At 35.2% G+C, this 14,086-nt stretch overlaps 1 pseudogene; it reads right to left on the bottom strand.

The window, feature by feature from the left end:
• Positions 1 to 13,718, bottom strand: part of LOC149189264 ((R)-mandelonitrile beta-glucosyltransferase-like) — a 157,566-nt pseudogene extending 143,848 nt beyond the window's left edge.
• Between the last annotated feature and the right edge of the window lie 368 nt (positions 13,719 to 14,086).

The raw sequence follows: 14,086 nt of genomic DNA, 5'->3' as shown, positions 1-14,086 counted from the left end.
CAACAATTTCACCTTCTAATTTTTCAAGATGTTTTTCCTTTTCATCAATTTGAAATTGTAGAGTATCAATGATCATGTTCTTTTCTTCTATACATCTCTTAAGTCTAGTAATTTCATCATAAAGTTTATCCACATCTATAGCATCCATATAATCATCATCTTCAAATGCCATTAACAACTCATTACCTTGTTCATCTTCATCACTGTTTGATAGACCATCACTATCTTCATGAGTGTAGTAGCTTTTCTTATTTGCGTTCTATTTCTTGTTCCATCTAGCAAGTTCCTTTCCTTTATCCTTATAAGGACATTTTGCAGCATAATGACCTACTCTTCCACAAGCAAAGAATTTAAAAGGTAACTTACCTCTAAACCTTCCAGAACCCCTTTGAAGATTTCTGACAAAATTTGATTCTTCTTCCTCTTCTTCCGGGACGTGGCTTGCTTCATAATAATCTCCTTTGCCTGATGCTTTGAAAGCAGCTTCTCTTCTGTCTGATGGACCTCCCTTTCTCATTTCATAAGCAGTTAGAATTCCATGTAGCTGAGACATAGTAAGAATTCGAAGATTTTCCTTTTCTTCTATTGCAGATACTTTAGATTCAAACTTGGGGGACAATGATCTTAGGACCTTTTCGACCACAATAGCCTCTTTTATTTCTTCACCCAAATTCTTCATACAATTAACAACCTCATCTACTCGAAGAAAATAGTTAGCCACACTTTCATCATTATACATTTTGAGAGTCTCATACTGAATTCTGAGAGTTTGAAGTTTAGCACGCTTTACCTGTTCGTCTCCTTCATAGCTCGTGACAATTTTGTCCCATATCTCTTTTGTGGATTTATAGTGCATTACCTTCATGAATTCTGATTGAGATATACATCCTAATAGAGTACTGACTGCTTTCGCATTTGTTTCATACTTCTTTTTCTCGGCTGCATCTGTAGGAGTAGCTGAAGGAAAAACATAGCCTGTCTCTACGATGTCCCAAACTTCTGTACCAAGAGATTGAAGATAGGCAGTAACTCTTACCTTCCAATAATTGAAGTTTGTCCCATCAAAAACCGGTGGCCTGATTGATGCTTCTCTCTCGTAGTTGCTCATGATGAACGATCTACCTTCAAGCGATCAAGATTCTCTGAAGGACCTGCTCTGATACCAATTGTTGAAAATAATACTGAGAGGGGGCGGTGAATCAGTATTATCTAATTCTTTTAATAAATCTTCCTTATTTGTTCTTTGAATTATTTTTGCATGTGAGTACCATAAAATAATGAGCATGAACAAAGAAAACAGATAGTCACACCAAAGAACACAAGATGTAAGGTGGAAACCCAATGTGGGTGAAAACCACCTGCTGCAATATGTCTCTATCTTCTTTCAAATTAGAAACTTCTTTTACAATGCTTTTGTACTGGTGCAGTCATTTACCAGTACGCAGGCTGCAACCTGCAGAGAGCTACAACTCTCGCTCTCTCGTTTTCCAGTCTCTCCTGGAAGGGAGCTACAACCCCCTACTTCTTTTCATAAAGCATCAAATGATCATCAAGTACATAAAAGTTACAGTCCACTACAGTTATCAGATCAGCAATAACAGAACTAACCCAGAACACCTTATCAACAGAAAAATTCAATCAACAGAACATCTTAAGACAGATACGCAGTTTTCTCTTCTGTGGCCTGCATCGCTACGCAGTTCACCTTCTGCTTTCCTGCATATACCCACAGAAATCCTTCTGCCGTACTGCGTGCCCACGCACTGTTCCTTCAACTGCACTGCGTACTATTACTGCAGGTACGCACCCAGAGACATTATCGCGACGCGTACTGTTACTGCAGGTACGCACCCAGAGACATTATCGCGTCGCATACTGTTACTGCAGGTACGCACCCAGAAATACTATTGCGCCGCGTACTTTTACTATGCGTACGCACCTGAACCTTAGTCACTCTGCGTACCCACGCAGCTCTCCTTCTTCTGCTCTGGGTACCCACGCAGGTCTCCTGTTTCTGGTCTGCATACCCACGCAGATCTCTTGTTTCTGCTCTGCGTACCCACGCAGCTCTTCTGTTAAACACCTGCGTACTTCTGATTAGGGCCAAATAGGCAGTTCACCAGAGTGGCACAGTTGCTCAGATCTGATCATGCGCTCGAGAGATCACCCTTCACAGATTCGCCTTCAACTTCCCTTTCATATAGATCAAGCTTTTAAGACCATAACCCAATATTTCAGATCTAAAGATATTCAATTGTAAAAGATGCTTAGCCAAGTGATCTCCTTTTCTTTATATAGGCAAGCTCCTCCTAAAATCATGGAACAATACCACGAGCTAAAACCGTAATAACACAAATACCGTCGGCTAAATACCAAGAGTAAAACATAAGAAACCCCACGTGTGCTTTTCTCTGCCTTGAAATGTGTGCACTGGGGGTACGCACCTCCTGAACGGCTGGCCTGCGTATCTGGACACGGTCCCTGCATGGTGTACCTGCGGGTACGCACCTTCTAAGCTGATTTCCTGCGTACTTCTTAATTTTCAACATATTGAGAGCCTTGCCACGGGAGTTGCCATCAAGTACAACATCTGTAACATATAGCCATACCAGAAACATAATGCCAACAGCAAGTTCCACTAAATGCAATGATTTGATACAGCAAGCCCATACCACTCCTCTTCCACGATGTCATTCCATATACACCCTATTCATTTTTAATGGTCCCATAATCATTCTAAATTTATGGACTGCTCTCCCATTTATTGACTGTACTTTGGAGACGTGACCGACTGCACTACGACTCTCCTTCACCATAATTCCCGTAGTCGTCTGCTGAGACGTGTATGCAAGCCAGCCGATCCAAAAGGACTCAGCCGTTATTCTGCCCATTTATCACTTCACTCCCGCATGCATTCGATGCTAAACTCATGACTGTTGCTTACCTCGGTGCTCATACCATTCCCTGTTCTCCATTTCCGCTGCGTCCACTACAGCCTGCTCCAAACCCTAGCCACAGTCACCACATACATTCCGAACTTTGATTACGGCCACTCCAGTTACCCTAAGAATCCCGTAATCAGCCGTTTTTTTTCCTGAACCGTCATACGCAGTAGAATTTCCAGTCAGAATTTGAAGCCGAGAATGGGAAAACTGCTAAGAGCTTAACCGAAAGGCTCGAAATATCTGGAGGGTTATCCTCAAACGAAGGAGTCATTGAAGAAAGCAAGGTGGCTGAAATTCATTCAAAAGTTCAGGGGCTATAACAAAGAAGTGACTAAATCTTTTCCGAGGTATTTTAATGGATAAACAGTGGAGGTTGGAGACCTGAAATTTACAGTGACCGAAGCCACAATAGCAGCTGCAACAAGTCTTCCGCAAGAAGGTGAAAGGTGGTTCAAGAACAGAGGTGTGGAAGATCAAATATGGAAAACAATGCTACAAAACCCAGGTATGGATACCTCTATATTTACCAAAGGAATCCCTGTGCATACAATAAAAGAAGAATGGTCCCCTCTGCTATTACTTATTCAGAAATTTATCACATGCGAGGGTCGTTTTGGCTCCATGTACATGTATCATGCCAGGCTAATGATGAATTTTATGGAAGGTTATACCCTTAATTTGCCTTACTTTCTGTTATCAAGCTTGAAGAAAATGAGTTTTACTGTTCAAAAACACGTAGGTAATATTGAACCCCATCTTTACCATCACGGGTTCATAAAAATCCTTATTGAAGAACAGTTGAAAAACACTAAGGATACTTGGGAAAAGTTTTTGACAAGAAACCACTTCCAAGAACTGACTGAAGCCTCTGGAAGCAGTCCCCCAAAAATTCCCAAGAGAAGTAGGAGGAAAGAAAAGAATATTACAGCCCAAGACTCTCCTACAATAGACATTCAGGAAACTATTCAGGAAGAAGAAGAGGGAGCTAAAAACAAGAAACAGAAGAAGGACAAGGGCAAAGTAATCATTCAAGAAACCTATCCATCCACTGAACCATCCATAGATGAAGAATCTCAAACTTTGGCAGAAATATTAGCACATCTTCAAGCTGCTGCCTTAGCAAAGAAACAAAAAGAAAAACAGAGTGCACAGAAAAAGAGCACTAGTCCACATGTGAGGAGGAGCAGTAGGCTAAAAGGAAAGAAAAGTGTAACCCAAGAAAAACAATCACACTTTATTGATTTAGGTGAAGGAACACCTGAAAAAGGTCCAGCTCAGCCAGACATTGAGTCAAGTCCTCCACGTGAGGAAAGCCCTTTTCAGCTGGAAAGAGAAAACAGTCCTCCTTTACCAGAATTTGAGTTCAGGCCGAGAAAAACACCTGAGGTAGATTCCAACCAGCAAGAAGCATATAACTACCTAGAGTCCTTGGAACAATCAGCTGCAGGACCAAGCACTACCTTGCCACTTGATGCACAAGTACAGTCTTTAAAACAGGAAGTGTTCGAATTGGAAGTCCTAAATAGGCACATTAAACAAGAAAACGAAGCACTCAAAGAGCAGAGTAAGGTAGACAAGATTGTCCATGATAACACTATGCTCCATTTAGGACTGTGGCAAAAGAAGAACAGGAAGCTGAAGAGAAAGTGTAAAAAGTTGAGCAGGGCATTGATTAATCTTAAGTTCAAATGTCTAGTCAGGAAACCAAGGACTGTTTTAGCATCAAAGAGGAAAAGAAGAGGGCTAGATGTTCTTGCAGAAGCCTCAGAGCACATGGATTAAAGAAAAAAACTAAGTTTTGGTTGCATGAGGACATGCAACACCTTCACAGTGGGGGTATGTTGAGCCTCGAACCTGCACTTTCCTATACACCCTCTCAGCCTTCTTCTTCCACTCATTTCATCCACCTAGCTGATTAAATCATTTTATTTTAGTTTAAAAAGGAGCTTTTGACATGATTTTCTAACTACGCTGATGACTGTTGTTTGGTTTAGAATTTTGTTCAGACAGCTATGGAAGCTTCTCAATTTCCGCAGCCGACACAGGTTTCCGCAGCTAACCTAGGATTCTGCAGCCAGCACAGGATTTCGCAGCCGTTTTGTCAAACACCATGCTACAGGTGTCCTCTGAAGGGATTCGCCACATGGGCAAGTTCCAGGAGTCAAGGACATGGATCGTGTCCCTCCAGATCATCCAGCACAGCCATGAAAGCCCGCGGTCAAACAGGGGGCAAAGGATAGTCAACGGAAGTGTCCAGCGGTGGCACGGCTCTGCGTAGCTCTGTTTTTGAGCACGTGAAGCTACGTGGCACAATCCTTAGCCATGAAGACATCCTGGCAGCGCAAATCCAACAGCCATACCTCTAGGATTTAATAAACATGATGACAGTTACCTAGATCCGGGCTGAGGAGGATTCACGTGTCTCTGGCAGCGTGGTTAATAGCGTAGATTTAGTTAAACTGTTTAGCTCTCTTTCCTTATAAATAACGCGTCCACGAATGCTGTAAAGTTAATCGTTGTTAATGTAATTTGAAGACTGTTGTATTTCCCACTGCACTTTTATGTTGCTGTTTAATATATGAGAAGACTGGTTTAAACTTTTGCGTGTAGTTGTTCGTTGAATTGGTTGAAGTGGCAGAGGGCCCCTGCTTACTGAAACCTTGTACAGTTGTCTTTTAACTTTTGCATTACTTTATTTCTGTTCATGTATATTAGCTGTACAGTTGTCATTTCATTGCTGCGTTTTATTTCATCATGTATATTAGCTGTACATAACAAAGCTTTTGATTTCTGTTGATTTACATTTTCATTGCTGCTCTTTCATGGTTACAACTGATCAGTGTTTTTGCAGGTTTTCTTAGGCAGCCCGGGGCAATTTTTCACCTTTCCTTTTTATCACTATTGGCATACGAGATCATCTTGGCTTTGTCACTGACTTTTGTTTTCTGAAGTTTGATTTTCAAGTACTGTCATTTCCTTGAGGAGTACATTTATTTTCCGTTCTTAGATATCATGCTATTCATCTGTTAATGGTTCCTTTCTATAATCAAATAATTGTATTAGGGATCAGAATATCACTCATTATAGCTTGATTTAGTTTTCTTTAGATCTCACATTGCTTGACTTGTTCATGATTGTTTCTCACAGGGTAAATTAAGCTGAAAGGCAAAAGGTCAAGAGAGTTAAAGTAGTGTGATTATCTTCTTTTATGTAGTTTAACTTCTTTTAGATTTCACATTGCTTAACATTTCATGATATCTTTTCACAAGGAAGATTGAGTTGAAGAGTTGAAATAGTGTGGATTAGTTGTTCTTATTTTTAATTGAATTTAGTGTAGATTTCACTTTCATTTTCATTCAGCAACAAAGATACTGGGCCGATGTCATTAGTTCATTGCTTGATGTCTTTATTTCTTTTTAAGAATTGATTTCATTTCAGTCACTTTAAATCTTGCTTTCTTTTAAGTTTTGAAAAACCACCTAGAAATCATCATAATCATCCATATTCCACTTGCTTTATTACATTTTCATCATCTCACATTAGGGAAAGATAAATCCAAAAACAAACTTAAAAAAGTGAAAAACGACAAAAGATTAAGGAAATGGTTATCTAGTACATATAGTACACTTCACTTCGTCAGTTTACGAACCCCGGGTTGACATTATAAATAGCAATTTAGATCACACTAAATTGACCAAACAACTACTCTCCCGAACATTGGATAAACCTTTCACATAAAAATTGCTGTAAGAAATTGTTGCACTCGTGTGGACTAATCCACTGAGTGTTATATTTTTCATCTTCCGTTGTGTGTTGTGACTGCCACATCCATATGGAATACTCCACCGAAAGCTATGCACATCCTGTTGTGTTGTTTTTTCCTAGCAGAGTTGCGACTTCTCCCAACTGACTTGGGACTCACTCTCACCCTCTTCCTCTACAGTGAAAGAACCATTGACAAAAGTGACACTTACACTCACCAGGCACACGAACCTCAGTTCTCGAAGAAAAAGCATACCACTCTCTCGTGCTGAAAAGAAAGAGTTGAGGCAAATCCTTAAGATACTGGCAACCGAACCATCATACCGGATGGGACTCCCACACCAAACGGTGTGAGGTCTAGTTGGGACCTCATACTGGGGTGATCCCCTGAATGTTGGCGGGTCAAGCATTGTCAGCAGAAGAGAAAAGAAGAGAAGAGTGAAGTATTTTCCATATTTTGTCCTAAGTGTAAAAATAAGCATCCACTAAGAGAACGTACATAATATAGTATTCAAGTATTTTTCATTTGTTCAAAAATGCACGCAACTAAAAATTGTATATTATTATCGAAATTGAAAGTACTGTATAAAGGAGATTAATTGATCTTTCTATGGATGAAATTGGTGGAAATAATAGTCAATGATTGTATAATTTTGGCCTTGTGATTCATGACCATAATTTTACCTTTTCCCAAAACTTGGGAGTGATCAAATGCCTACTCGATAGCTAGTTCATTTCCAATGTGTCCTTCTTTTGGATTATATACAAACATGGGAAAATACAATTATTCATGAATTTATCAAGTGGTAGCATTGGACCCTTGACTTCACCACACAATTTATTAGCAATTATGTTAGGAAAGAATAAGTTTACTTAAACAATATTTAGTTCGATTATACTTTATTTCAATTTTCTTTCATTACATTGGAATAATTATCTTTCAATGTATTTCATTTTCTTTAACTAGAACAATTTCATCTTTTTGTACATACTTGATTCTTTATCATTAAAAAAGACATTTCTCTAAAGTTTTTAGTAGTTTAACTAAGATGGAAAAATCACCTTGTCCATCACAATTACCCTAGTTTATATTTGTGCAGGCTACATTTCTAGTGTGAGGTTCTTGAGTTCACACAAAATCTTTATTTGAGAGTGCATCCCTAAAGTAGTAGCTATATTTTTTCCTCTCAAGGGAAACCACATTTCGACCATACTCTTAGGGGTACATTGATGCTATTGGGATTATATCTTCTACTTAAATCTAATGATTCATGTTTGCTCTTATATTTCTCCCATTAGTCATATGACCATCCATTCTGATATCTTCCATGATTTCTATCATATAGCTTTACCATGGTATATCAACTCCCATGCATTACATATCGAACAAAATTTGAACTTGCAAATGGTACATCATTCATAATCCTTTTAGTTGATCTACTACAACTTTATGTGTGGATTCCTTGATTAGATATGTTGTGTTGGTTTCTAAACTTGTCATGTAATGTAATAAAGGTTTGGTTTGATATAATGACTCTTCCGCAATGTAATAATATTACTGTCATGTCTCATACAACATCGGGGGTATACTTGTTTTTATATAAATTTTGTCATTACTAATATCAAATCATACAATCTATTATAGATTTGGTTATGTATTGTACCACATATCAAAATCATATAGAAAATTTTCCCATTTTTCCCTTTCGTTATCATCCCATTCATTAAAAATGTTGTCCTCACTTATGTTTGGATTTTAAATTGGCATACAACAAGGTTTAATAAATAAATATCAAGAAATAAGGTAAAAGCCAAAATTAGACAAAAAAAAATTATATATATTTGTGAGAAGTATGTAATTTTACAAATGAAAAAATAATGAAGTTGCCTCATTAAAAATTCCCAACACCAAGTTACTATGCTAAAAATGAATATCTAAATAAAAGGACTAAAAAAAATCATACAAGAAATGAAAAATGTGTAATAGAATGGTATTGAGATGGTAAACTTACATTAAATCTCCCTCTCAAATGCTTATAACTACAAAAAATGAGGGTTCTTGAGTCGAAAAGGCTAGATGAACCAGTATAAGGCCTTATATAATTAATATTAACTTTGAGGATCAAAACAAAAGGTTTACTTTATGTTTTTCCTTTAATTAATCACCACCTTTACCTGCTACTAACTAATGTACATATTAAGTATTTCATGTCCTAGGAATTGACACATCTAATAGGAGTGAGGTTGTCCCTCTAAGGTAAAGTTATGTAATTTACATAATTAAACTATGTAATGATATTGTTAAAATATAATTACTTGATGACTCATTTTGATCTATAATTAGGATCCATCCTATTAGAATCTGTGCACTATGCCTTGGGATCTAAGTATTTACATGGGGATTTATGTACCTTCAAATGATTATATTAACAAACATTGCAATATTTTTCATCGGATTGACGTATGGAAGCACAATGAATGATGATGCCACATCATCATAAATATGTTCACATTAAGAATACTATACATACCATTATACATAGTAGGTATGAGCCACCTGGAGGAATATTTTCATGTGGGGTGGCTGGAGGTCATTATTGGATAATTTTGCCACATTTTGAGTGAGATGGACTCCAAGGGAAGTTATATTTTAACAAAGTTCCTAGAACTGCATGAGATTAACACCATAGATGTACAATTGACACATGGTTACCAAATTTATAATAGAAAATTGAGAAAAAGTTAACAAGATTATGATGTTATTGAAATTGTTGTACAAAAATTATCATGTGTTTGACCACACATGTGGAATTAGTTAATCGGTTTCTTCTTATGAGAGGAGTGCCTTATTTTTTAGATTTTTTTGTAATAATCTGAGGATTTTTCCATGGTTTTACACTCATGTGTTAATCCTTGCACATGGCGTGAGCTCATGGTTCCATAGTAGCTCACACGTTTCGATATATGATGTTAAGGAGGAATCCATCGATACAAGGAGGTCGCCTCCCTCATATATTTAATGGTTTGAATGGAATGGGAGACTCTCTTTCTCTTTATGTGGTCTATTTTATTATTTATTCTCTTGATTATAATGTTCTATACTAGTACTAGTAGAGTAGTATGTATGAAATAGGCACTGAAGAAAGCACTATTGTAAGGCCAATAATGAAAAGAGAGTATGATCAATATCTATTCTTTTTCTTTGTGATTTTATGAAGCTAGGTATTCATATTCAATTTTAATTCCTTAGGGTTTTCAATTCCTACCTTATATCTATATTATAATTAATCAAGTTTGCAATAATTATTATATATCTACAATTAGTTTACCCTCTCTATGAATTTTGTATAGTCTAGGTTTCTTTAGGTTATGCTTCCCAATTATTCTCAAATGAAAATTTGTGGGGACTTACACATTAAATTAGACGACACCTTTTGTAGGAATTAAATAAGAATCCATATCCAATGGTGACACTTAACTTATCTCTATTCTTTTCTTTCCATCTCAATTTTATTGTCCTCTCAACCCTTTTTTTTATGTAACGGATGCATGACCAATATTTAGATTTAGATTGTTGTATTCAATTCTTGGAGCTCACCTTAATTAGATAATAAGTATTTGAATTATTTTATGTTAGTTTTTTTCTTAAGGTAATATTCATTGATGATTATCATGAAGCTACAAAATATGTACATAAGGTTCTAACTAGCTAATGAATTCTTATATCTTGATTTAATTTCATCATCTTATGAAAAACTCTAGCACATTTCTCTAATGTTGATGTAATTTTCATGTTTCATAGAGTTTATTTCATCTCAATTAATCTTATAAAAAATCAAAATAATTCCATGAAATTAAACTTTATTTTCATCAATAAGTTTTGTTAACCACCTATTGACATGACATTAAATAATAATAATTTTGAATTGATTTTGATTATAAATTTGTACTTAAAAATATATAATTAGATATCAACATTCATGGAATTTTTGAAATACTAAATTAAAATAGAAAAACAACTTCACTACTGATGCACCACATGAAACACTTCACATGCATAAAGAAACGACCTAATCACTTCAACACTTTCTTATCCTACCAATGTTGGATTATTAATCATTCTTATTTTTTTGGTACAATTATAATTTAATGCTAAAATGATGATTTTGGTTCACCCTAACATTGGCCTTTCCATGTCTTAATTGTTGGTGGTAAAATGAACACCTTGACTTATTTGTTCACTGTCATAATTCTGATGTACACCTTGTTGTCATAAGAATAATTTCTAATAGCCCGGAGTTAAAAAAGACCAGAATTAATAATTATCACTTAAAACTACATTTAAGCAAGCACTCAAAGTTCACCCAATGGCATGATGATGGACATTCCTAAGGCAATGGTTTTATGATAATGCACTCATGAATTTCAACTTATATCTTGCTACCCTAAATGTACGAGCTTCCTAAAACTAAGATAAATATGTTGAAATTTTATCTTGAAAATACTTGCTTCACTTAACACTAAACAGTGTGGAATGGGATTGCATCTCGGTAAGTTTCGTGTCATGATCTATAACTCGTAATTAAATCTTGCGGATCACATTTTGGATTTCATTTGATATGGATAAATGATATATGGACACATATTTTTTAAAAAAGAGAACCATTATTATATTATTGATTTTATTATATACCATGGTCTTCAATCATCTTTTCTCGCCTAATATATATCATACAAGCACACTAATCTCAATTTCAGATAATCAAAAGCTGGTCTAATTTAATCAAAAGCTGGCCTAATATATTTGGATTATAGAATATATGGATTTTCCAGATAGTCTCTCTCGTTAGTTTGTAGTGTAGGATAAGACTACACATAGATATTTGGATTATAGAATATCTGGATTTTCCAGTTAGTCTTTCTCGTTAGTTTGTAGTGTAGGATAAAACTACACGGCTAATAACCAATGATTTGTAACTTATTTTTAAGTTTAGATATTTGGATTATAGAATATATGGATTGTCGAGGTAGTCTCTCTCGTTAGTTTGTAGTGTAGGATAAAACTACACAGTGAATAACCAATAATTTGTAACTTATTTTTAAGTTTATATTTTTTAATTTTTAAATTTTAAATAGAATTTAAGAATTAAAATAAAAAATATATAATTAGTTCTTTTAAAAAGAAAAATGTTAAGTAATTATTAGAGTATCTATTTTGGAATATTATAATTTTAATATATTAAAAATATTTTTAATAGTAGTGAGATAAAATATTTTTAATAGTAGTGAGATAGAGTATTGTTTATGAAATGAGTCATGATAAAATAGGGGTGAGTGAATTAAAAAACTTATTCTATGTTTTTTTTAAATTGGAAATATGTTTGATTTGTATTTTTTTTATAATTAATATTAAAAATAATATTATAGTTTAGTTACTTTTAATGATTTTTTATAATTATAATAATATAAGATATATTATTAGTAAGTGTTTTGATACTTATCAATATTTAATAGTTTTTTTTTGTAACTTTGGTACAACTATATCTTCATTATTTCCAATATATCACTAGGATGGGGTGAGGAATTGAACCAATGACTTCACATCAAGGAGTATCTTCACATAGCGCCTTCACATCAAGGAATATCTTAACATAGCACATTCACATCAAAAAATACTTTAATATAACACCTGTCTATCCAAAACCCCATGAACAACATTTAATAGCAATTTAATTTAAACAAATATATTAATTTATTTTATAAAAAACTAACTCACACTTTTACCAATGAAAGAATACATGTGCTAATTCAAAAAATCATTAAATAATTAATGCGAGATATAAGTTTGCGTAAAGGGTTTTAAAAAACAATGTAATGAAAACAAATTATGGGAAAAATATTGTTTTTGATATTTGAGTTTTTTCTAATATAATTGTATATAATTAAATAATAATATAAAATTTAATTAATATAATTAAATGTTTCTCTAGTATCCTTATAAAATTTATATATAAATAAAAATAAAAATTAAATAATATCATTAATATCATTTTTAATAATTAATTATCTCAATTTATGGCTGATATTTCTGTATCAAGGATGATTTACTCCACAACAAACACAAAACGAAGTGTCCCACAATCAGTAGTTTCACAAAATCTGAAGTGTTACATAATCAGTATTTTACGATCATTCGTAAATTTTTATAAATTATTCATTTAAAAAAAAAAAACATCTCCACTTCACCTAACAAAACTGATAAAATTAAAATATATATATATAATTTGAGTCTACTTAAATTGAGCTGCAAAAAAAAGGAAAAGGAGTAATATGTAAGTGACACAAAATGTTGATGTACCATTGAGAAAATCTATACTCTCTACAGTGGAAATGGAGAGACATACCATTTGCTGGAATATGTCCCTCAGAAGCTAGCAAGCTGGCGTAGCGTTGAGAAATGGAGGCGGCTGCACATAGAGGCCAGAAGATAACCCTGGGCACTTTCATATTGCTTGCGACTTCCTCCGTGCAGGACATATAGGGGTCTGTGATGATGAAAGTGGTCGGTGGAAATGACGGTGATTTTTCATGAGCACTGGTAAGGAGGTCCTCCAACGCGGGGCCTAACTTTTGCAGAGAAAGAATTAAGTCGGTGAGGCTGGAGGTGCGGCCATGGTTGTCTGGTAAACCATCAGGAATAGACCGAAACCGAATTCTCCATTCTTGCTGCTCCGAGCCAAGATCTTCTTTGGAAACAGGAGATCTAACTTTCCTTGAAGCTTCCACCATGCGTTTGTGTATCCACTCGGTATTGACGAAAGTGACAAAAAATCCCCTAATAGCCAGCAGCTGAGCCAAATTCATAAGAGCGTTAACATGACCCTGTGCAGGAAATGGTACAATCACTGCATGCAGAGCATCTTTCCTGTTTTGATTCATCATATTCAGGCCAATATTGTCAGACTGTATTCATCATATTCAGGACAATATTGTCAAACTCTATTCGTTTCTCTTCCCTTAATCCAGCACCACAGTTTCCTGTTCTGGATTTGAGCTGCGAATTATGCACCTAACACATCGGAGTTTACAAGTATAGCGATCACGCTCACTGCTTACTATGCTCAAATAATCATGGGCTACGCGTTATAAAAAATTAATACGTAATAATCCTTAAAACCGGAAAATTACATCGATTGACTTTTGATATAGGTACCTATGACGAACTCTAGTATTCTTATCAAGAAGATCCCATTCTCGCCCATCTAAGCAATGATGTAATAATAACATAATCAAGCAAAATTGCTGTACATGCTTTGGTTGATTGTTCAGGTGACGTCATCAATGATGGCTGGACAGCTAACTTTCCTTTTGTTGTTCTG

The sequence above is a fragment of the Pinus tabuliformis genome, chromosome 3_1 (assembly GCF_031772625.1).
Source record: "Pinus tabuliformis cultivar Carrire ecotype Pingquan chromosome 3_1, CPIR1, whole genome shotgun sequence".
In the NCBI taxonomy this organism is placed as follows: Eukaryota; Viridiplantae; Streptophyta; class Pinopsida; order Pinales; family Pinaceae; genus Pinus; species Pinus tabuliformis.
The sequence above is the reverse complement of the archived record's forward strand: the minus strand, read 5'-3'. Positions and strand labels throughout refer to the sequence as shown.